Raw genomic sequence first — 26,617 nt, forward strand, 5'->3', positions numbered from 1 at the left:
CACCCAGTGCCTTTGCCTGCCCTTGCATTCTTTAGGGAAACTAGTGCCAGACTCACAGGGCAATCTGCAGGTGAGAGTCCATTCCTCTCCCACCCAGCAAGGAATTCAACAGGAAGTCAGGATTACTTTGTAAATATCACAGCATAAATTGGGAGGTGGCTAGGACAGTACTATGATGATGTTGCACAGAAAAAAGAGCATATTTCTTATAATAATTGAAAGGGGTCATGTCTTCAAATTGTGTTGAAACTGTAGTCAGCAAAATGGGATCTGAAAAGCGTCTTACAAACTCTGTTCCGTTTCCCTTATTGTGAAGGTACCATGGAAATTTCTTGATCATAACTCTAAGCCCCACATCCCCTTTCCAGATTCTACAGCATGAGAAGAATAAAGCTTAACCAAAGCTAACCACTGCTAGAATAAACATGAATTCTTTCTCCGAGTTTCAGTAATTGCTTTTTTGAATTTATTTCCAACACTTTTCATCTTCACCAAAATTCCAATATGATTTCTATCAGATGCCATAGCTCACAGGATACAAGTTTTGTGATTTAAATAAATAAATAAATAAATAAACTCTACAACCAGAGAAAGCTAATGAGCAGCATATCTAAGATACAGTTCCAAAATGTTTTTCTTCCTACATAGTACAAGCTCAGATGATTCAAGTCAGATTCCGCTCTGCACCCTTGGCTATGATTCTTTGCATCTGTGGGACCACCACAGTGAGACTGACCTACTGAAAAGCTTTGGCATGCCTCTTAAGTAAGTTTGCTGAAGACTGTGCCAATCAAAACTTGCTTGGGTAGGTTCTCTGTGCATCAAAATCCATAGATAATTTCCAGTGTGACCCACTGTGCTGCAATTTTTGGGATGCAGGTGAATTGAATTGTCACTCTAGCTTGTTTCTGGATGTGGAATAGGAAGCACCATCTTATCTTTCTCCACAGACAAATATTTTGGGCCAGTCCTGAGCTCCTCCTGGCTTGGGATCAAGGAAACAAAATGGAAGATGGTTGTACCCAGTTAATGGATTTCAGAAGGCTATGTCCCTTTATTTATCTCACAAAAGAGGTGGGAGCAAGTGCCCCATGGTTACAGGCTCCTATCTTCCTTCAAAATGTAAAGTCTGTGGCACCCAAGATGGCTAGGGATGGTGTCCAAAACTGGAGAACAGGATCAACACAAATTTATCATAATATACAGTAATAATGTGCCCTGTTTTATACATATAATAAAAGTGCATCCTGATGATGGTGACACAGTTCCAAAATTAGTAAGCGATGTTCTTTCTAACCCTCAGAAAGAGACTCTTGTTTGCATTACATTTTTGAGTCCTTTGTTGTGACAAAACATTCTTTCAAATACACGTGAACAATGGTTGTTACTGCAGTCCATTTCTAAGGCTGGATATCATTTTAAACAGATGCTATTTAGTACAGATATGGCTATTAAAGCCAGCCATGCATGTAAGTGTTTCTGTTGATCTATTAGCCCCAGACAGCTCAACTGTAGTGATGATGCTTTGACCTTTGCTTCTAATGTTTCCTCTTCACTATATAGCAAGCTAGTGCTCTATCTACTGTTCTGACAGTAATCAGAGATTTTAGAATTCTGCAATTAGCTGTACTTGACCTATAATACTTCACCTTCATTACTGATGTTGCGCTGCCAAATTCTAACGTTCATAGCAACATGAAGACATTCATGCGCAGAATATTCTCATTTCGTTCAACTGGGATTTATGCATAAGGCCTTAATTAAATAGTACTGACAGTTTCATATTTAAAGTCTTTATATGAGAACCATAGTAGGCTTTCATTTGTTCCTGACTTATGGCACACTTGTAAAATTCGAACACAAATGGCTCAATTCAGTGAGCCAGTCCAGCAAATGATTGTGCTGAACTGAAACCAAATAAAGCCAACCACTCTTCGTCATAATACACATAATACACAGGACCACGATGTGAGTATGAGAGCTCACCCACACTTCTGTTTGCCCGACTGTTTCCCCCCAGGAAACCCCACCCTGTACTGCTGAACATCAGTTGAAAATGTCAGTTGGGTTCTTCATGGGTTGGCATCTGCACCAATTCAGTAAAAAAATGGGTTTTCCTGGGGGAAATGAGGCAAACCGAAAACTGATTGGATCCATGTATAGGAAGTCCAGAACAAGTGGAGAACTGCTTGCAAAGGGTGGATAGGCTACAACTTTAGAAACAAGTGCCTAGATAGAACGAGTGCCTAGATAGAGAAGTAGTCCTGTAAGAGAGAGAATAACAGAGAGGAGGCTAAAACTGCCAGAAAATGAGGCTTTATCAATAAGGTAAAATAAAAAGGAAATTGCAAAATAAATTACAGAAGGCTTGCCCCATAACAGAGGGCGAGGACAAGAGATATGGAGAGAGACATATGAAGTGGCAGTGAGCCAAGAGCAGCGGGATCGTGATATTTCAGCTTACATGATATTTCAGGGGTGCGGGAAGTGGTGAAAGCTGGATGGAATGTGAGAAAGAAAGTATGGGGAGAGAAGAAACCAGAAAAGTATATTTACCCTTACTTGTGATCTGTCTCAAAACATGTCGAGGGGGTTGGGGTTGAGGGTCTTTCTGGGCTGAATCCAAGAGAAACAGAAAGAGCAGTTTCCCACTTATGGGGAAGGTTTACCAAGCAATGACTGCAAGCTGATGATGAGCTGCAGATATGGGCTTTCAAAGCCAAGGGTTTCAAGTGTTAGACTACAAATCTGAGTTCAAGTCTTTGAGAACAGTAATAGTCTTAGATGAAGGAAGGAAACGGAGGTAGCAGCTAAAAGGAAAAACAAAAGGGGAGGGTAATTGGCTGCACTTTAATGTCTGTTAATTATTCTGTGATTTATGCTGTATTTGTGATATTCTATTATGTCCCACCATGTTCTTGTTATTTATTTATTGTTTGTAAGCTGCTCTGGGATTCTTTTGAATGAAAAGCGGTATAGAAATAGAATAAATCAAAATCAAATAAAATTAAAATCCTTTGTCAATTTCATTTCTTGTCGCAAAGAACTACAACAAGGCATTTTTCCTATCAAAGTCCTGTTTTGTGATGGCTGCATTTGGCTTGATGTAGGACTTGCATGGGGGCTGCACAAAGAAGGGGGGAAATTAGGCAAGCTCTGCAGGATACAGTAGACATGCCAATTGTAAAATATGCATAGGAGATGTGTCTGACGATAGGGTGTGACACAATCTCCAGCAGCTTTCTACATGTATCAGGAGGGCAGGAGGAAATGTGGATACATTTACTCAGGGGAATTAATGTGCAATGGGCTATCAGTAGGGACCTGGGTGGCACTGTGAGGTAAACCGCAGAGCCTAGGGCTTGCCGATCAGAAGGTTGGCGGTTCGAATCCCCGCGACGGGGTGAGCTCCCGTTACTCGGTCCCTGCTCCTGCCAACCTAGCAGTTCGAAAGTATGAAGTGCAAGTAGATAAATAGGTATCACTCCAGAAGGAAGGTAAACAACATTTCTGTGCGCTGTTCTGGTTCGCCAGAAGTGGCTTAGTCATGCTGGCCACATGACTGGTACATCGGCTCCCTCGGCCAATAAAGCGAGATGAGCGCCGCAACCCCAGATTCATCTGCGACTGGACTTAACGGTCAGGGGTCAGGGGATACCAGTGCCTAGCAGTTGACCACATATTCCTAGAAAGTAAGGGCAATCACAAGATGTTAGGATCAGAAACATAGTATCAGAACCACTGCTAGATCAAGCCTAAGACCCCCCTACCGTCTCCAAATAGTGGCTATCCAAATGTGGAAACCCAAAAGTAGCACGTGAAAGCGATAGCCTTCCCCTTGGTTTTGACAGGAGAGCTTCACTGCACAAACCGAAATCTCCAACAGCACTTTCCTGATTCGAAAGAAACATAAGCAGAACCACCTTTGTGTGAATTCAAAAAAGCATGTCTGGATCCAAGCCTGAATATTTCAGTCCTTTGGTAATTAGAAATCTGATAGAACGGAAATGCCATTTTTTCTGCAGACCTGTGTTTTTATAGCTGTGGTCCTGTTCAGATGTTGAGCTCAAACAAGGAATTGCAACATAAATACGGGGATACAACATCCCAGCCCAGCCCTCTGGCCTCTCCATGTTGACCAGGAAGCTCTGGCGAGTGGTTCTAAGCAAATTCATTTAGGAACCCTTGGTGATATCATGCTTTCTGACCACAAACATGCTTAGAAGCCCTTGACATGACAAGGTTAGGGGGTGGAGTGGCCGGTGCAGATGTTGGGGGCATAGCTTGAGCAGGGCTTGTGTATGTTAAACTTCAGCCGCTCTTCAAAATAAGCATAGCTCAAATCAGTGTGAATTATTTCTAACTGTAGCCATGCTCAGAATGCTTATGCAAATGTTTTCTTTTCTTCATTTTACTGCAGCAGCTCCATTGCTTTCTCAAGTGCTTTTCAAATCAGCCAGTGAATCCCAGCCACAATGTTTAGGATCAGGGCCAGGATTTAGTAAAACATCTAATAAGGCTATTGCTTTTCTCAGGGTCAGTCTAGAGAGGATGATGGTAGATAAGTGCATTTGAGTGTGACAGTGCATTTGTTAATATATCTCCAGTCTCCATGCAGAAGAGCTTGAATTCATTATTATATAGTTCACTCAAATTTGTAGTAAAAGACAGATAGAAATGCTAATATTAGAATAGAATGCTGGATCTCATGATAAGTGGGGGACAAACTATACTTCCCTCTTAAAATGAATGAATGATAGGAGTCTAAAAGGTCCGTTTATCACATTCCATCTGTTTCAAATGAAAGATAAAATGCTTGCGGCCCAGTCATTTGTACACAAATAAATTTGTTTCCATAACAGCTTTTTTTAATTATTATTTTTTTGAGAATACAGCTTTTGGCTTACAACATGGGAATGCTGACAATCCAAATCAATCAATCAATCAATCAATATGTGTGTGTTATAATGATACTTTTACAGAGAATGAGAAATAGGAGCACGTTTTCCAGATTATTTTTTCCAAGGTAAAATAAGTTGGAATCATGCAGAACCTCCAGTGGGCAGAATAGATGCATAGGGAGGCATTTGGCCTTATACCTTCAATTATGGGATATATTAAGAGAGAGCTGCTCCAGTGCTTAGAAATGTTTCCAATGCTTAAGAAGCCACAGTACAAAACAGATGCTTATGCAGTTATTTACTGATATGTGCCCAAACTTCCATGGAAATTAAGAGAGGTGCAAGAACTGAGAATATATTAGCATAATAGTCACAGATGGATGTGTAAAGGAAAAGATGGTTCCAAATTAAAGCAAAGTTCTAGAAATAATGAATGGAACATGGAAGAGATGTACCAAGTAGCAATGAGAAAACTAGACTGTAATAACAAAGGGAAGTAATATTTTACTCTCTTTTCAATGACCGAATTTCGTTAGTTTTCAGCTTCTTGATTTTTAATAGGAATATTAAGAGCAAGACAACAAGATTCATCATGAGCTTGTTTAAGTTGTTCTAGGCCCATGGTAATTTAATATCAGGCACAATTTAATATTGACATCTTTTAATCAATTCTAAACTGTTTAGGAACTAATGAACATAATTAGATTAATATTAACTGCAGCAATCCAGAAAGGACTAATATAAAGTATCTGGAATCAAATGAATGTGACCAATTACTTCTCAGATATCTCAAGACTAAAAAAGAATGATTCTTCGTTGAAATTTTATCCATCCTTAAACAGTATTTTTCAGAAAAGCAAAATATGTTGAATGTTGCAACAACTATTGTATCATTTTGTGAAAGTGTACAGTAGGGGTTACCAATGTGCTCTCTAACCACTAGTACCTCCTATGGTGCCTATGCATGACTTTAATAAATATCGCCTCAAAAACACACAATACGCGAGAAACTGTTTCGGTTCTCTTGCTCAGTTCATGTTTGCACTGGCTCAGCTCCTCCAACATTGAAGCCACATGCCACTCCCCATGGCAGCCATTATGTGCCATAGCACACATCCATGGCAGCCATTTTGGGATATGCCATGCAACCTCTCAAAATTGCAAATAGGTTGCCAACCCCTGTAGTACACTATCATACTGTCATCAAAGTGGCTTTAGGGTTTAAACAGTTAGACCAGGGGTCAGCAAACTTACTGCACCTCGGGCTGGTGTCTCCAGCACCAATCACGCAGCGGGTCAGAGGGCGGGGGAGCCCGTGCCCATATGCGTGCGCACACACTATTTCTACACTTTAATAAATGGAAATCATTTATGGAATATGCCTTTTGTGTTAACATAATTTAGACCAAATTATTTGCACAAAAGTTTCAACTTTTTCTAAGCAAGTGAAAAACAAAACCCATGCAAACATCAGATAAGTCAATGCTTTTAAACTATCTTTACTACTGGCATGGTCAGGGTATTTTAAAATATATGGGAGATTGTCACTTGTTTTCAGAGATGACACGCAAAATTAATTCCAGCAATTTCAATGCTTCATTTATAATACACATATACTGACATTTGAATTAGAAACATAAAAAATAAGCCATATTTCTAAAGTGAGTTTATTGTTTTTAATACATGTAAAAAAAAAGTCTCAGAATCAGTAACACAATTAACTCATGTTTCTATATTCCAGAAAGAATATATTCTATATTCCAGAAAGAACAGAATGGCAGATTGTGCAATGACATGCCACCATTTTTTCTTTTATAAAAATCAATTGAAACTTTTCAGTTACAACTGCAAAAAAGGAAAAGGACTGAAAATTATGTTTAACCAATATTTGAGAGCATGAGAATCAACACTCCTAACAGAAAATTACACAAATAATAGCACTATTTATGCTGTCTCAAGTTCATCTTGAAGAACCTGCTATAGGAACCCTATTTTTACAAATATATCAACTGCAATGCATCCCATAATTATATAGACATGGGCACATACAAATGTAGGTGCCAAAAAGACATTTTGATTGACTCAATTTACGTTCTTCTCGCACACTTGTCTTTATTTAATATAGCTGGAAATTCTTCATGTCCAGGTTGCCCACACAACACAAACCCTAAATGTATAGTTTTCAATATTAATTAGAAAAGTACTTAGTTAACATTTGTTAATGTCTATAGACAAATAGTCAGTTATGTCCTCTGAAGATTTGGTATAGTTCTGTTTAAGGGATGATTATTCCCATATTACTGAGAGGGTTGCAATTTATTTTTCCTGACTTTGGCTCAGATAAAGAGAATTTTTTATTTGTTGGCTTATATTTTAAAAAACAAATATGTTTCAATATATTTGTTTCCAACTGTTTAAACTAGCTGCAAGCTTTGTATGTGTATCTAATTTTGCTGACATGTGACCATAATAAATATATAATTCATTCATTATTTTAAATGAATGGAATATTTTTTTGGGGAAATGAAGCTGGCATGATGGTGCACCAAAACATTGGCAAGCTCCAAAAATATTCCTTTCGAAATAATGTTGAGTTCACAGATCAAGAAACAAACAAAAATTGGCAATTCCCCAAGTTAGACATGTTGAAAGGTGGATTGGGATTAGATGAATTATTGGAGTTATATAATATCCCCAGGATAATATGTATGCCTCTGAATACCTGTTGCAGGTAAACAACAATGGGAGAGATTGTCCTCATGAGCTGCTAGTTGACCAGTACTATTTTTCTAGAAAAAGTGGTACCAGAACTCACCTTGAATGCCTCCCTTTTTCTCTTATAATGGCAATGGCGCCCACCTGAGAGGTGCCAGAAAACTGAGTAGGTTGGGAAATAAGTCTTGTAGTTGACCATTCAGAGAAGCAATGTGCTTGATTTGACAGAACATGTCAACATGTTCTCTAGTGTTCTGCAAATAAATACCACCCCAGAAGCTTCAGTTTCTGCCTTTGCAGATTTTAATAATTTTTGATGGCCGATGTGCATGCATTGCTCACCATAAATTAAATAAGGCAGGAAGATTTCTACCTGGAGAGGCATGTCTGTCAAATGTGTGGTTAGCTTGGTGTTGTTAATAAAATTCTGCTATGGATGGCTAGCATGTTGATTAATGGATTTTAAGTGCACATTTGCACTTTTGAAGGAAAAATGCAATCTTCTATTTAGGAACCAACATGGATAAGATTTTTATTTTTTTATTTTTTATTTTATTTTGCAAATGTATGCATGTTTATGGTGGAATTGTACATTAATAAATGACAACCACTACGGAAAGTACTGTAGCATTAAATTAAATATATATCATGACCCGCTCACTCAACACACATTATGTTTTAATATATTATGCATGCAAATATAACATCATGTCGTTGTCTCAAAATGCTGTCTAAAAGTGCAGAACTGTCTGGTATTTTAAAACAGCCTTGTGTATTATAAAAATGCAGTGTTTGATAGTAACCATTCAAACCATTAAAGGTTTAGAAATCTCCAGAGGGATCCAGTGAAGGCATTTTCTTCCTGTCTCCACCCCTCCGAAAGCTTTCCATTCATAGTACACGGGGAGGCTTTTTAAAAAAGTGGATTTTGGAACCACTGAAATCTTCAACTTTGGCTAACAGAATTAAAAGCAGAATTGCAAACCATTGTCACTGAGTAATGAGACCTCCTATTCCATGTCACTGCAAACCACACCACTGATAGCAATGGGAAATAAAGTAAGGCTTCTGCCAAAGATCTCAGTAAGTACGCAGATTTATATGGGTGGAAGTGGTCCTGAAGATATTCTGGGCTAAAACCACAGAAAAGCTTGGAAGGTGATAAACAGTCATTTGAACTGTGTCCAAAATCACACTGGAAGCAAATGCAGAACAGGCAAAAATATGATTTCTATTACAAGCCCATGAGAGCTGTTTGCTTGTGGCATTCCACATTAGCTTCCAAACATTTTATAAAAGCAACCCCACATAGGACTCAGCTAGATACCTGCAAATAAAACGTTTTAAGTGTGTTGTAAAGATGGCAACAGTGAGCTATGCCAAATTCAATGTGTTTTTATATGTGTGTAGATTCCACCATAGAGTGATTTACAGAAGTACAGTGGTACCTCAGGTTACAGACGCTTTGGGTTGCAGACTCCGCTAACCCAGAAATAGTACCTCAGGTTAAGATCTTTGCTTCAGGATGAGAACAGAAATCATGTGGCGGCGGCAATGGGAGGCCCATTAGCTAAAGTGGTACCTCAGGTTAAGAACTGTTTCAGGTTAAGAATGGACCTCCAGAACAAATTAAGTTCTTAACCAGAGGTACCACTGTATGCCCTGGACAGGATGACAGTTTCCAGATTTATGTCATTTATGACCACAATACAACACTATTCTGTTGCCTTTAAAGAGTATGAATATTGTTCTTTCATATTAAACATTAAGCATGAACAAATGTAGGGTTGCCATATGTTGACATGAGTCAAATAGCTATTGCTATTCTAGGCTGCATCCGCAGAAGTCTTGTGTCTAGATCAAGGGAAGTAATGGTACTACTCTATTTTGCCTTGGTCAGACCTCACCTGGAATTCCGTGTCCAATTCTGGGCACCATAATTTGCGAAGGATGCTTATGAGCTGGAACATGCGCAGATGAGGGCAACCAAGATGATGACAGCCTTATGAGGAAAGGTTGAAGAAACTGGGTGTGTTTGGCCTGGGAAAGAGGAGACTGAGAGGAGATATGATAGCCATCTTCAAATATATCAAGAGCTGTCACGTGGAAGATGGAGCAAGCTTGTTTTTCTCCTGCTCTGGAGGGTAGGATTTGAACTAATGGTTTCAAGTTACAAGACAGCAGATTCCCAACTAAACATCAGGAAGGAATTTCTGACAGTAAGAGCTGTTTGACAGTGGAACGTCTTGGGATATAGTGGACTCTCCTTCAAGGTTTTTAAGCAGAGGTTGGGTGGTCTTCTGACATGGACGCTTTAGTTGATATTCCTGCATTGCAGAAGGTTGGATGAGATGACCCCCAGGGTCCCTTCCAACCCCCCCATGATTCTGTGATTATAACATTATAGGTGCTTCCAGCCTTAATGTATCCTTAGATATGTGCAACAATAACGATAGTGAGTTTTTAAAAAGCAGGATGAATTTAATTGTCAATCCTGCAAAATGTATTGGATTAAAAAAGTGACTTAGGTTCTTAAATGGCAGAAAGTAATTAAATATTTGATAAGAAGAAAATAGTATCTGGCCTTTACTATCTCATTTTATAATTATTCAAATTCTGGTAGATGTTTTAAATGTAAGCATTTGTATACCTTTCCTGTATTATATATTTAGAATTTCATAATTAGCTTTTATGGACATTGTGGCATTCTCATCCAAACTAGTCCTGAGACATACAATTAAACATAATTTGTCTTTTCTGCTTGGAAAGTCTCCAAATATTCATATGCAGCTTATAAATTTGTGAATTTTCCCATTTTTGGACTAAGTTTTTAGTTAGCAAGAAGCCAATTTACCAGATGTTGAATTTATGAAAGCTCTATTTCTGTGTTATTTTTCCAAAAGCAAAAAGCAGGGGCCAAATATCTCTAGAAGGTAAAATATGTTTCACACGTCTGTTCCGCTGTAATTTAAAACATTTTCATTGAGTTAGCCATATCAGTAGTGCAGTCCAGAGTTATAAACATTGTGTTTGACAGACATTACAAATCAAATGAAAGTGAATGGGCCATGTCAGCAGAAGTCATTTCTGGCACTGTGGCTACCAGTACCATTCAAATAAGAAAATGGCCATTTCACTGACAAACTAATGTTGTTTCAGCCTTCTTTGGGTGTCATGTGTGATTCCACTTTCGGGCTGCATTCACGTGGCATTTTATTCCATTTCCCCAATGTTGCCCTAGCTGTTAATGTCTGCCTTATATTTGAGATTTCACACAACATAAAAGCCACTTCTGGAGATCTAGTGGAACCTAGCATAAAATCAAGTTACTTACAGAGATCTTCCAGTGGAACATAGCATGCACTTCTGTTGTAGTTGATTCCAGAAAGAAAGAAAAATCTATTCGGAGCCTGATTCACCCAGAAAATCACAGGAATAAACGAGCATATATGGAACCAGGTGTTTTACATAGGTGAATCATGAAGGAACAGAAACATTAGAATATTAGAATATTCCATTCCACCTTAAGGGACAGGCATGTCTGTTTACACTCCAGCACAGCTTGCTGGGAACTTCCGTTTGTGTATAGCGTTCACTTTTAGCTGTCTTGCTTTGGACACGAAGGGGATCAGACATGTTTTCCTTTTCCGCTGGAGAGCCAGTGTGGTGTAGTGGTTAAGAGTGGTGGACTCGTAATCTGGTGAACCGGGTTCGATTCCCCGCTCCTCCATATGCAGCTGCTGGGTGAGCTTGGGCTAGTCACACTTCTTTGAAGTCTCTCAGCCCCACTCACCTCACAGAGTGTTTGTTGTGGGGGAGGAAGGGAAAGGAGAATGTTAGCCACTTTGAGACTCCTTCGGGTAGCGATAAAGCAGGATATCAAATCCAAACTCCTCCTCCTCTTCTTCTTCTTCTTCTTCTTCTTTTGTCCTGATGTATGCTGAATAAACTGCTGGTGAATATGCTCACACAACCTCTCCTGCCACTTCTGTTTCCACGTTATCTCTGCTGAGTTGCGTGCCCCAGCTTTTGAAGCTGTGGGTCGCAGATGCTGCAACAAGGACTGGAGATTGCCCGGCACACCGGCCGGTGGGCTGGAGCCAGCTGGGGGCCTGCCAATTGCCCCCATTTCCTCAGTTGTATGCCAACAGGCATCACCACCGGGGCCTCCCGTGGTGGTGACTCAAAGAGGTCGACACTGGGGAAGGCAATATTGTAGATACAGTGGTACCTCCAGTTACGAACTTAATTCGTTCCGGACGTCCATTCTTATCCTGAAACTGTTCTTAACATGAGGCACGCTTTCGCTAATGGGGACTCCTGCTATGTGTGCGCCTCTGGAGCACGACTTCCGCTTGCATCCCGGGGCAAAGTTCGCTTCCAGGAGCAACTACTTCCAGGCTAGAGGAGCTCATTACCTGAAGCGTTCGCAAGGAGGAAGGTACATAACCAGAGGTATTACTGTACTTAGGTCCCAAGCTGTACACTATTAATACCTTTCATTGGGCCCAGTAGCTCACTGGGAGCCAGTACAGCATTTTCATAACTCACCAACCTAGCAGCTGCATTCTGTACTTGCTTCAGCTTCTAGGCTATCTCCAAGAGCAGCCGCACACTGAGCACATTGCAGTAGTCTTTACAGAAGGTCACTAGAGCATGGAGTACTGAGGCCAGACTATCTCAGTTCAGGAATGGCCATAGTTGAGCAGACCTGACTGGAAGAGTCCGTGACCAGAAGGAGGATGAGTACCAGGAGGAATGGATGAAATTTAAAGACTATTTAGTTAAATATGTTAAGTTAACATAATTGGAAAAGCTTGCAAATATCAGATAGGCTTAGGATTTAAATATGTAATGTTATGAATTAATATGTTTAATGCCAAATTTGAAAGAAAGAAAGATGTTAAGTGATTAAGTTAATTTTATAAGAATATTGGTTTTGGAAATCTGTTAAAATGATATACACTGAAATTCAACCAGGGGGATACGAGGAAGTCACTTAACAGTGTTACTAAGATTGGTTTAAATACGGCTGAGATTTATGTTTGTTTGCTTATTTGTTTGTTTGTTTATTATTATTATTTTGAAAATCAATAAAAAAAATGGAAAAAAAGGAATGGCCATAGTTGGTCAGACAGTTTTTCCAAAAACAAAAAGCAGGGGCCAGATATCCCCTTGGGACTCCAGTGTTCAAGAAGAACTCACAGACAATGAACATGTTTCTTCAGGGGGAGTGCAACGCCTCCCAGAGCAGGTTGCCCACCTAATTTCTGGGCACAAGAACTGTCTAACCTCAACTTCAGTTTGTTGGCTTGCAACCCAGCACTGCATCCAGGCACCAGTTCAACACCTTCACAGTCTCTCCTAATGGAATGGAGAAACAGATCTGTGTTCCAAATCCCCAGATGGCACTTCTCAAATAAATAGATTGAAAACACCAAAAATGACTAAATCCATATGGTGAATTGATCCAAGGGATATCAGGTTTTCTCATGCGTCCTATGGAATTATAAGGAAGTTGGCACAAAAGGCCTGATTCATGAAAACTGACCTGCTTCCCTCACCCGAATTTCAAATTTGGTTGCCATTATGAGAAATTAATGTCCTTGTCCAAGTTATTTCTCATTCAAAATTCTAGTTGTCGGTCATGGATATTTCGAAAAACAACTACGTGACATTTTGAACACAACTCTTATTTTGTAATCACTTTTAAACACACGAGGGCATTTTAACAGCCAGAGAACAAAACAATCAATTATACACTGCCAACCATTCACCTTCACGTTGTTCAGTTTGTAAACTTTTCAATATATTACACACATATTACAGGTATTCATGAAAGTTACTTTGAAGAGAGATATCTTGTCCATACTATAACCTAATTTATCTTATCTAATACTTAATTGTGCTGTCAAGCTTTCATGTTGATTGTCTTAAAAAAAATGATTCATCTTAATGCTTGGTATTTAAAATCAGTCCCCCTTCTCCCTTCTTTGTAAGCAAATTGATTTTAACTCTGAGTAGTTGCAGACTTCACTTTTGCCTTTCCTAGTTCCATATTCACAGTTTTAGAAAGAGGGGGAGGGGGAGAGAGAGAAAGTAATTGATCTTCCCTTGCAAAAATTCCTGCTGTTTCATGAGCTCTCTTTCAATTCAACATAATCTGTTTCCCACTGATGTCGGAAAACATAATAAGGTCACAGCAGGGAGCCTTTAGCTTCATTAAAGAACATTATAAAAATAAAAAAAATGATCTCAAGTAAATTGTTTTTGTCCTTGTGGTACAGTTTGCACAGATCCACATTAATCTGAGCATTTAAAGCAGCAATAAATGTGTTAGTCGTATCACATTGCAAATGAGCCTCCGTATCATTCATTTCGCCATGAGAGCCTCTAGTGGCAGATGGAGATGTCAGTAGCTCGCTTTGCAGGCATTTCCTAACCCCATTGAATTAAGGCAATAAGGATCCCCCACAAGGGCCAAAAACCAGTCAATAAAAAGGTTTATTTCAGTCTCTAAATTGTCCTGGAGCCTTTGCTCTGCATCTCTGTAAGCGAAGATGCCAGAATTATTTAAAAGAAGTGAGCAAGCCGGGAAACAAATTGAAACTTTGACCTACTCGGGCTTCCATTTATCATGGGTGCCCATAAGAGGAGGACTGCGAAGAAGGATTTAAGATAGAGAATCAGCGCCTGCTCTATTAATCTAGTTTAACTGATACTAAAATCTGACAGAGCAAATTACAAGTTGCAGGCAGTAAGCCTTATCAATTCATTACTACTTCCAAGGCTCTCTTTCTCTTTGCTTTCAGCTGCTGGCAAAGGATAGGCTTTTTACAGTTCAATTTTTCAGTTTATTTTTGACTGCTTTTAATTAAATTTGATGGCCTGCTTCTGCACTAGTGAAGTTATTGGAGTTGCAAAGCACTTTGCTGTTATACTGATGGCTCCCTTGATGCTGGCCCATTATTAACTGCTTTTTCAAAAGTGCTTCTTTCTACTCTCATTTTAAAAATATTTAAATAACTGTGACTTTCTATAACATAAATATCTGGACTCTAGAGATAGCCTGCTTTACATAGTCACTGGATTTTTTAAAAAAAATTATACAGATATTAATTGGGAAAGCATTACCCCCAAATCATGGTACTTATGTCAGCACAAATTGTAGTGATATTTCAAACTTGCAGTAATCAATGAATTAGTCAGTAGTTTATGACCTATTGCATTCTGCAAGTTAATTTTCCCCACATATGTTAATTAGATCAACAGAAAGATAGGAAGCAGTAATCATAGACAACTGTCACAATAAGAGATTGAGATAATATTACAAATTAACCTGCTATGACCAAACTTTTTTGCTTATAAATCACCCCAGGTTATTGCAAAAACAGGAACAATTTACACAACTACTGATTAAGTTTTGGGCCCAAGACATGGACAACTAAAGTGATGAATCTGTGATCTAACTGCTTGACCAGAGGCCTATTGCTGTCATAAATGAACTCGTTTATGCTGGTGCAAATCATAGTACCATGAATGGCAAATAAACCATTTAAGTATTACTTGGTTTACAGAATCCAAAGGAAAAAAACATGATATGATTTTACAGCTAAATAGCAAACCTGACTATGTTGATGTAATGGGACCAAAAGAAACTGAACCCTCCAACTACTTATTTATTTTCCTTAACCCCTCTACTTGTGGCTCACTTACCTCATGAGAGAAAATATATTTAAAAATATGTACTTCATTTGAAACCCCCCCACAAATGAATGCAAGAATAAGTGTATGAGTGGACATATCTGATAGTGACATCTGTACAGATTCAACACTGGGTTTGAGGACTCTTTGAAACGAATGCCTAAATGTTGACGTATAAGTCAAGATAATTACGTTACCGGATGACTGCAGTTAGAACTAAATAAAATATTTTCAAATAAATGGCTGGTTACAAACAATTGATTTCTCTATTTGGTCAAGCAAATATGGGCAGAAATATGTTTCATGCCTTTTCATATTTTTAAACTTTTTTCTTCTGTGACCACAGCTATGAAAGGTTAATTATTTAAACAATATCTTTCAACTACCTTTCTGCTAACCCCATAGTTTAATAATCATTCTGGGTAGTATATTTCCATCAGCAGATTGGGTTTCATTTTTCATAACAGGACTTTTTCTACCCTCCCCCATTCACCACTAATTTCTGCTCTGGGGGTATCCCATAGCATATTGGGGTATCTTCCATATTTTAGGAGTTGCAGCAGGAAAGATAGTGGATAGGTGCAACTGTATGTCACCCAGAACAACTGCTAAACTGTGTGGTTAGCAGAAGGATAGTTGAAGGATAGAGGTGGCTTAAATAATGAACATTTTTTCACCAACATAACAGAATACAACTCAGCTATGAATTCACACTATGTTAATTTCATGGTCTGCCTTCATCTCCCCACCAGTGCCTAGGCTGCTTTTATCTATTCCCTGCCTCTCCTTTCAAACCACAGTGAAATTAGAATGCTTGGGGTCCCAAGTTCTCTTTCTTGTAGAGGCATGCGTATTCCCATGGTTGTGTGTGTATATTTGTAACATCATGCTTTTTTGTACTATAAATGAGCAGTTCTGTTCAATAAAGTAAGCCTAGGAATGGTAAATGGACACCACAGACACACCACAGAAACAGGATGTCGTCAATAACTAAAATACAGTGGTATTTCGGTTTTCTAACGTTTCTGTTGACGAACATTTCGGTTTACGAACGCTGTAAACCCGGAAGGAAATGCTTCGGTTTTTGAACACGCCTCGGAAGTCGAACATGTCATGCAGCTTCCTCTGAGTACAAGATCCTGAGGCCTAGCTGTCAGTTGTTGAGTCTTCACTTTTTGAACGTTTCAAAACCCGAATGGTCTTCCAGAATGGATTACGTTCGAAACCGAGGTACCACTGTACTGAAGAGATGCATATTGATGAATCCTTAACCACACCACTTCACCCAACACAGTACCTGAGCAACTCAGAACTAGCATTGGCGTGGTTCCATCATTACCTCCAGCCAAACGCACAAAAATAAAAATTATATAAGGAAACAGACAAAAAATAGACTAATTTTTCACCCTGTTAAAATGTTATTTGTCACATTTACTGCACAGCTTAAATGTGCAGGTAGGTATTAATCTACCAAAGTGTTCATTAAGGTACTTGATCTAATTTTTTTAATTAGGAGCTTTTAATTTTATTGCCCATGAATTACTGCTTTAAATAAGCATAAAACAAACATTTATAAGCAAGTATGATATCTAAAGGCATGAATGCAGCATTCTGGACATATATTCTAATTAAGGACAAGTGTAGCAGAATAGGACCAACTTCTTCAAGAGCATCTGAAAGACATAGCTTAGAGTAAATCACATTCACTGCAAAGCTCATATTATACGTTTTGTGATTTTACTTCACAGGTCCAAGAGAACTATAAAGATGATAAGGTACAGGGTTGAAAACTGCTGGCTCTTATTTTAGAATCCAGACTTCTCAAGTTAATTTGGCACAGGCATAAACCTAGATTTGTTTACTTCAGCACATTTATATAGAGACCATAAAGTTTTAGGAGTTTTTTTGTTTTTGTTTTAAAAATAAACCAATGAATAAATATTTCTGATTAAACATACACCACAATCACTAGATAAATAGGACTCCAGAGCAGCGACAGAAAAACACACACATGTAAACATTAAATATTGTTTGCTGCCGACAGCTGTGTGCTTACTGCATTTGCGTTTTGAATTTTTGATTCATTAAACAAATTTAGATGTGTGCATATCTATAATCTTCTTTTACTGGCTAGCATGCTTTAAAGAGATTGGGGGAGGGGGGCTTATGAACATTCTCTAGCTCCCAGACAAGCTTTTCAACTCAACCTAGATAGCTAAGAAACATTATAAGTGCTTGTATACACTTGTATACTTCACTCTGGTTTGTCCCCAGCTGATAAAAGCCAGCTGTGCCTGCCTCAGGACCACAGCCAGCCAAATAACAACTCTCCATGCCCCTGCCTCCTGCTTAATTAGGCTTACATTGGTTTTGAATGCTAACCTTCCATCCTTCCTTAGGCACTGTGTCTTGCAGATAACCCATAAATCCTAGTCTCAGCCCTCTCATGCCTCAGTCCTCCACCAGGAGGCTGAGAGGGATATCCACCCAATGCCTAAGCCAATACCCACCTACATCTGGAATCAATGAAGTTGTGGTCAATTTTAGAACCCCAGAATGTTGCCTTGTCCAGTTTGTTCACCTTCCTCTGGTTAGGCTTTGCTCCCTGGGGTGGTGTCAGGGACTGGGCTGATGGGGAGGAGTGGTGGAAACTGCCACCCCAAGAACTTTCTAGTTAGGGGGCGGATGAAGGGATGAAGGGAGAATGGACCCAGGTTCGTGGTGGTGGCAGACAAGACACACCCCAGAAGAAGAAAAGAGCTGGGAAATAAGGGGTAGTGAAGAACAAGAGTGAGATAGCAGGTACACTAGCCCTGAACAGAGACAGGAATCAGTTGCATTTGAAACAGTACTGCAGCCAGTTAACACAATGTCCCTAGAGAGTCTGATAGACCCTCCTCCTTCTCCTAGAACCAGGCATTTTATCCATGTCACAGAGCACAAAGCCAAACAGAGACAGAAGGATTCCATAAGCAGCCACTGTAGACAGCCTGGGTGGGGTTCTGAAAGCTAAGAAGTTAGATGCCGGAGGGAGGAGGGAGCACTCTGGGCAACAGTGCAATCTCTGAGGGAGTACATGCTGGGGTCGCTGTGTATTTCTGCTGAGGGGAAACAGTGATCTGACCACAACAAGGAGCTGATTTCAATATTCCTCACTTTCAGAACACTCTCTTCCTGCCCCATTGAGAAAACAAGGTCCATAGTGTGGCCTGCCGTGTGTGTTGTGGCATGTTGGGACAGCCCCATGTGACAGCCATGAAGTCCTGAGCCACCCAGAGCCAATCACCTTGCCATGGATGTTCGGGTCCCCCAAAACCAAATATAGTGATACCTCAGTTTTCAAACGTAATCTGTTCCAGAAGACTGTTGGAGTTCCAAAACCGAAAACTCAGTATGGAAGCCTCAATATGGAACACTCGATACAGAAGCCGCATGGCATGTTCAACTTCCGAGGCAAGTTCAAAAACTGAAGCATTTACTTCCGGGTTCACAGCGTTTGAAAACCGAAATGTTCAGCAACGGAGACATTCGAAAACCAAAATAGTGAATTTTGAAATTTTATGTGGAGGATTTTTTGAACTGCACATAGTTATCTTGATTTGTTATCTTGGTTTTTACGATGCCATTCTGAAAATAATCTCTGACTCCATTTTGCTTGCATCTATCTATCTATCTATTATTTATCTATCTATCATCTATCTATCTATCATCTATCGTGCTTGTGAAGACTAATTAACATTGTAAATTAAGTCTTAGATGCAGCTTCACATGTGTGAAATTTCCCTACCTTGAGTTGAGGCTGATCGATTCCTCCAAAGCTGGTGCCAACATCCTGTCAGTCAGATACTTAACTAGATTGTCAAAGGCCAGGAAATCAGTTGCCTTTTATCCCCACCTGGAAAAAAAGAGAGAGGTGTCAGTCACTTTTTATGGCCTCCCAAGCATAATAAGTCACTCGTTGTGTTATCTCTGACTGTCACATTAAAGAGTTCATTGAACTCTCTTGCGAAGAACTGATGCATATAGTATTCCGCTATGTGAGTTACTCCTGAATTATTAATACATAGCTATCTATAGAAGTGAATTAAACCATTTATCCCTTTTATTTTATTTAACTATAAATGTCAAGAAAATTGCAATTGTAAAGCTAAATTATGTTCAAACATAACTTAATTAACTTAATTACGTTTCATTTAAGGCATCACACAACTGAACAGTATTCCTGAACTGAGTACAAAATGTAAAACCCTGGGATATTTCTTTATTATACTGAATTAGAAAGCATATGCGCTACAGACAGAAAGCTTAAAAGCAGCATTTGTATTACTATTTGCAAAAAATATATTAGTTGAAAGCTGGATAAATGTTTTAATCACTGATTTTTGCAACCGTCTGGTTATAATTACACCAAAAAAAGCATCACAGAGGGTATTTCTTTAATAGACTTTTTTGTGATCATACATTAGCCTTAAACAAGTTTTTACAACTCGTTATAAATAAAATATTAAGCAATCAGGCATAAAACTTGTTGAGAGTTTCTCTTCTGCTTATTTCACTGATGTCTCAAAAGCTGTATTTGCCTCAAAACAACCTGCTATTGTCTAGGGTGCTTCCCAGCCGAGGGAATGCACATGGCAGATACTTAACTCTTTATTGTCAAAGATATCACAATTGCGTCTGAATACAGTCGAACCTTGGTTCTCAAACGCCTTGGTACTCGGACGTTTTGGTTCCTGAACGCCGAAAACCTGGAAGTAAGTGTTCTGGTTTTTGAACATTTTTTGGAAGCCGAACGTCTGATGTGGAACAGATTAAGAACCAAGGTATGACTATACCTACGCACACTAATCTAGTCTCTAGACAGCTGTTCCCAGGTCCCCGCTCTATGGAGCAGTTGCAGCAACAGGGGACAACTCCCCCTCCATCAGTTTATGTACCTTCCTCCAGTGGGCTGCAAACATGCAGCCAGAGCCTACACCTGTCTGGAAGCTTCCTCTGCTCATCTCTTTTCAATCCCCTCCTGTTTCTGGGAGACAGAAACAAGAGAGAATGAGGGAAGCATGTGGCCCTTCACTTGCCTGACCTGCCTCTCTTGACCCATCCTCCAGCTCTGAAGCTTCCTCTGCCTCCATCTCTTGTCTCCTGGCTGGTGCAGTGGCCCACCAACCACTGCTCCCATCTCTCGAGTCAGACTCCAGCCCCCGCTTCCCCCAAACCAGTGCAAACTGGTCAGTGTTCTGCCCGTCCCTGACAGCTATATACAATCATATACAACCATTATTATGATCCATTGACAAGGAAACAAAGCAGAAAACGTGAAATACAAAATCATAATCTCAGTAGAACCAATTATTAATTATTGACACTGACAAGCTAGCAACTAACCATCACAGCAGGCCTGGGAGATATGACAATAATTTAGAAAATGGCCACCTGTTTGGTAATATATTTATATGTTCCATTGAGGAAGATACTCAAAAGGGTATCTAAGGATCAACCAGGAAATATTCTAATAAGAGGACAAATTATATGTTCTCTAACTCCTTGATTAGTGATGTATGGAAATGAGAGCTGGACCATAAAGAAGGCTGATCGCCGAAGAATTGATGCTTTTGAATTATGGTGCTGGAGGAGACTCTTGAGAGTTCCATGGACTGCAAGAAGATCAAACCTATCCATTCTTAAGGAAATCAGCCCTGAGTGCTCACTGGAAAGACACATCCTGAAGCCAATACTTTAGCCACCTCATGAGAAGAGAAGACTCCCTGGAAAAACCCTGATGTTGGAAAAGATGGAGGGCACAAGGAGAAGAGGGCGACAGAGGACGAGATGGTTGGACAGTTTTCTCAAAGCTACCAGCATGAGTTTAACTAAACTGCAGGAGGCAGTGGAAGACAGAAGTGCCTGGCGTGCTCTGGTCCATGGGTCATGAAGAGTCGGACATGACTAAATGACTAAACAACAACAACAACTCCTTGATAAAATATATAGTAGACGAACACATGATATACTACTGCAACCTCTTAACAGCTACAAGGACAGCATCTAACCTTGAAGAGGACTTTGGCAAATCTGTGATCTAAGATTTTAGAGGTAAAACATTAAAACAGGCAAACAAAGCTTCTCTTCTACACTTGGGAAATGTAAGAAAATTTAGATATGGCATGCATTTGCTAACAAGCCAGGGTTAGTGGCCATGATTTTCATGGCATATTAGCTGATGCATGTCAGAGATGGATATTTTATTCTCTGTATAACCATAGATTTGGTTTATATTAGGTATAACAACAACAACAACAACAACAACAACAACAACAACAACAACAACAACAACAACAACAACAACAACAATTTATTATTTATGCCCCACCCATCTGGCTGGGTTTCCCCAGCCACTCTGGGCGGCTTCCAACAAAATATTAAAATACAATAGTCCTTCAGATATGAAAAGCTTCCCTAAACAGGGCTGCCTTCAGATGTCTCCTAAAAGTCTGGTAGTTGATTTTTCCTTTGACATCTGGTGGGAGGGTGTTCCACGGATGCCACCACCGAGAAGGCCCTCTTCCTGGTTCCCTGTAACCTCGCTTTTCAGAAGGCCCTTGGTGCTGGATCTCAGTGTCTGGGCTGAACGATGGGGGTGGAGATGCTCCTTCAGGTATATACAATGACAGCAGATATGAAGACCACTCTGCAATGCACTCTCCCTACAATTACACACTTTTCTATGTAAATGCAAAAGTGTCAAGCCACACCTTAACACCTGCCTGCTTCTGCTTGTACTAACCCAGCTGCCAGCTCAAGTTAATGAACTCGGGAAGCTGAGCTAAAGTTTATAGATTCGGAATGGACACTAATAGACCAATCTGTCCCCAAGCATAAAAGGAAGGAGTATGTAATCATAAAAATTAAATACACATCCATTTATATTGACATATACAACAGACCTTACCAAGATATTGCTGTGGTTTAAATAAAAACTACTTAAGCACCTCATCATCAGGTTCTCGGTTATCATAAAATATAACCAACTTATTGTGAAACTTCTTACAAATTCAAATGGAGGACTTTAGGAATTAGGAAGACAGAAAGAAAATGTCACGCACTGAAAAAGGATAAGGGTATTTAAAAGGTTCTTATTTTTAGCAGTTGGCATTCAGTATGTGTACAGCTTGCTAAGGGAATCATAGGTGGTAACAAGGTCAGATAAGCAGAATGGTCAGTGATATATGTCTAGTCACTGAAGCATAATAACGAATCATTGGTCAAAAAGTCCCTACAGATTTGACAAGGCTATGACCTTCCAAGTAGTATTTAACTACCTGGGAAAATGACACAGAGTTACGGTAGATGTCTGGAGTGGTGCTTGTCTTGAAGAATGAACTATACCTGAGATCTCTTTCTTCCAATGAATGCTAATATGCCTATATTTCTGAGGTTAGAAAGATGTGGAAATAGAGAACAACTAGGAGCTGCAACAAATTTGCTAATTATTGCTGTCTTGAATAATGTCCTATAAACAGATTTGAACAATGCACACAGACCTCAAAGGACTCAGTATCCTGATTCATGTTGATATCAAAATTTACATTGGCATGACAATTCCCATGGTCAAAATAGCCACATGAAAATAACTTTTAAGTAAAAAAACACACAGAAGCTTTTGTCTTATGAATTATTGGTTCAAAGGTACCTAAAGAGGAGAAAAAACTATTTACGTATACTACCATGGGTGCTCGAATTATATATGCCCAGAAATGGAAAGAAGAAAGGGTTCCAATGAAGGAAGGTTAGCAACAAAAACCAATGGATTATGCAGAAATGGCAAAACTTTCCAGAAGATTAAGAAACCAAGGAGAGAGATGTCTTAATACCAAATGGGGAAAATTTATAGATTATACATAAGAATTAGTGTCAACAGCTGAAATCATTAGCAGGACTGACATAAAAATGTGCAGTGAGACTAACCTAAACAGAATATAAAGGATAACCAGTAAATAGATTTGAATTAGATATGCAGTGGTAAAAGATATAAAATAAGTAACTGCAGAAAGGGGGAGGGGTGGATATTAAGATTTGGAGTTTTGGATTACTTATGTAAATTTATTTTTGTTATAATAGAGCCACATGACCTTCTCGTATGAAAAATTATTTTGGGATACAGACCTAAGTCAACATGCAAGACTTCTAGGTTTGCTCATGAAGGTTTGCTCATGAATAATTGTCTTACAAAAGCAGAAGGAAATGATGGGGAAATTCTATTTGTTGCACATTTGAATGAAAGTTTAAAAATAAAAATGTGAGAGCCAAATATTGCTTATTGTAATTCTAGCAAGAAACTTATATAAAATTGTTGCAAGCCAAAACTTTAACATGCATAATTTCAGAAAATATTTCAGTATTAATTCAAAAAATGGAGAAGGGAAGGAATGGGTTAAATCCAATATTAGTCATACTCAGAGAAGATCCATGGAAATTAATATGCATGACTGATTTATGCTCATTAATTGCAATGAGTCTACTCTGAGTAGACTCTGAGTAGAACTTAGTTTGATACAGACCATTACATGCATTTTTCAGCACTGCCTTATTACGTTAGATTTAATGATTAAAAGGAAAAGAAAGCTTAAATGCTGACTTTACACTGCACATCATCCCCTATTTAATAATAAAGATTGGTAGCAATTCAAGTAAAATGTTTCCCTTGAGCTCATTTGCCTTTAATCCATTTAGCAAAACTTATAAAATGACACTTTAAATAGCCTCCTATGAAGAAAAGCTAAATGAGAAAGCAAAAAATGAGCTCCTGGGATCTTTCATGAATGTTCTGTTGATGATTTTCATTCCTCAAAGTGTTAGGTGATGAAGCTTTAATATACAGTTCATTCTTTCAACTGTAGAAGCATTTTAATATCCTATATGTAGAATTTATAACCTGAACTATCTTGTGGTGCAACAGCTACTCTGGTAGAGAAAAGCTCTGCTCTTGCCTGCTTCTCAAAAGCCTTTCTAACACCTTTTCCCTCCCCACACTTTTTCCTTGGGTTCACTCCCACAAATCTCAAGATGCCAGACGAATGAGTCACCGTGGGCAATCTCACACTTTCATGCTCCAAAAAAAAAGGGGGGGGAAGGCATAACACACAGCATTCCTCAACTGTACTGCATGGAGGCTTTCCCCACAGTGAATAAAGGAAGCCCAGCCCCAGAACCACAAGATCTTCTGCATCTGCTATTCCACTCTATTACTACTGCACAACAGAGTGTAGGAATTACACTCAATAACTTTTTGTATATAGTAAGTGCATGTTATAAGTAGTGATGTATGGAAGTGAGAGCTGGACCATAATGAAGGATGATCGCTGAAGAATTGATGCTTTTGAATTATAGTGCTGGAGGAGACTCTTGAGAGTCCCATGGACTGCAAGAAGATCAAACCTCTCCATTCTGAAGGAAATCAGCCCTGAGTGCTCACTGGAAGGACACATCCTGAAGCCGAGGCTCCAATACTTTGGCCACCTCATGAGAAGAGAAGACTCCCTGGAAAAACCCTGATGTTGGGAAAGATTGAGGGCACAAGGAGAAGGGAACTACAGAGGACGAGATGGTTGGACAGTGCTCTTGAAGCTACCAACATGAGTCTGAGCAAACTGCGGGAGGCAGTGGAAGACAGGAGTGCCTGGCGTGCTCTGGTCCATGGGGTCACGAAGAGTCGGACACGACTGAACGACTAAACAACAAGAAGTGCATGTTGCATATCAACACTGCTTTGAGGATGAAAGCCCTTTTCAACGGCTCACAAAGTAATTAAAATAGTCCCTATTTGAGCCCAGCAAATGTTAAAATACTTCAGTTGGCAGGGCCGTAAACTCTGTACTACCATATCTTTCAAACTAAACACAAGTTTATTGGGAATGTGTGCATATCATAGAAATAGATGTGATGTTTCACGTAGTGATCAACTGGTGACCCTTGCCTAGAATATGAAAGAGATTCCAAGGTAGACAGTGGTGGAGGAGGTGAGTTAGGATAATGTTGTAAGTAAATAAGCGGTCGTTCTTTATTTACAGTATTGGCCCGAATATAAGCCGCACCCGAATATAAGCTGCACCTTTAAAATTCAGGAAACTGAAAAACTAAAATGGTTGGTGCGTAAAAGTCAATTTTTGTAAGGTTGCGAATTTAAGCCGCAGTTTAACTTTTCGAGGTAGGAATGGGGGGGGGATGTGGCTTATATTCAGGCCAATACGGTACTTGGAATAGGGGAGGTATGAATAACCTATCCCTCTCCAGATAGTGATGGACTTCAGCTCCTATTATCCTGATGCCTGGTCACATTGGCTGAGCCTGATGGGAGCTGGTGTCCAACAACATCTGAAAAGCTACAGGTTCCAGATACCTGGTCTAGGACAATGTATGAAGAATTGAGTCCCATAGACTGTGAAATAAGCAGACAATCATGTGTATCTTTCACTGCTGCAGTGGAATGGTTTCTTGTTCTCCTCATTTGGGAAAAACCTAATATACATTCTTTATGCATTCATTTGCACATCATTCTCCCAGTATTTGGGTTTTTCGTTTGTTTGTTTCGTTCTCTCTCTCCTTCTCTCTCTTTTTTACTGACAATAATGCTTAATTTTTGTCATGGCACTGATGTTTCCCAGCGCACGTAACTGTGTCTGATATAAAATGGTAAAAATAGGAGAACCACGATACAAGATTGTGAAGTCACCATATTTCACCTCCAATAAAATTAATTAAGCAAATGTTTATGGCAAACAGGCACCACACTGCAAAAAAAGAAAAAAGAAAAGAATAATTGGCAAAGGGACAAAATAATGGCCAATAAAGCAAAAACCATGATATTTAATTTTGTTATTTTTTAATGTGATGCAAAATTTTGCACAAATACAATCAGAAAAAGAAAACTGGGAGGCAAACTGTTGGAGAATGGCAACTCATGACTCTGGTCTGCCTCATTGCATGGTTACGAACAGTGAATCATGTAAAAGCAGCTAGCCTGAATTCATCCTTGATGGAAGCCATTTACAAAATAGATAGCTAGATAGATATGCAGTTACTTCAAAGTAAAATGCATTAAACTCATTTGGTCTTACTTCCATGAAAATATGCATAAGACTGGATTTTTAATTTCATATGTACACCTGATTAATACCCGTTAACTTGTTTGAGCCATACTATCGGTTCAGAATATGGAACGGCGTGACTGAATATTCTGTGAAATTGGCAGAAAGTAATAAAAATTGGCACAAAGTAATAAAACATAGAGTAATAATTTG

At 39.2% G+C, this 26,617-nt stretch overlaps 1 protein-coding gene across 31 annotated transcripts in view; it reads right to left on the bottom strand.

Annotated features, from left to right (window-relative positions):
* PTPRD (protein tyrosine phosphatase receptor type D) overlaps nucleotides 1-26,617 on the bottom strand; it is a 1,143,290-nt gene that overhangs the window by 813,145 nt on the left and 303,528 nt on the right. For all 31 annotated transcript variants that reach the window (XM_083592691.1, XM_083592680.1, XM_083592685.1 and 28 more), the window contains one exon: nucleotides 19,108-19,215. The gene's annotated coding sequence lies outside the window, so the exon portion shown is untranslated. The remainder of the gene's footprint in view (nucleotides 1-19,107; nucleotides 19,216-26,617) is intronic.

The sequence above is a fragment of the Podarcis filfolensis genome (genome assembly GCF_964270895.1).
Source record: "Podarcis filfolensis genome assembly, chromosome: 17".
In the NCBI taxonomy this organism is placed as follows: Eukaryota; Metazoa; Chordata; class Lepidosauria; order Squamata; family Lacertidae; genus Podarcis; species Podarcis filfolensis.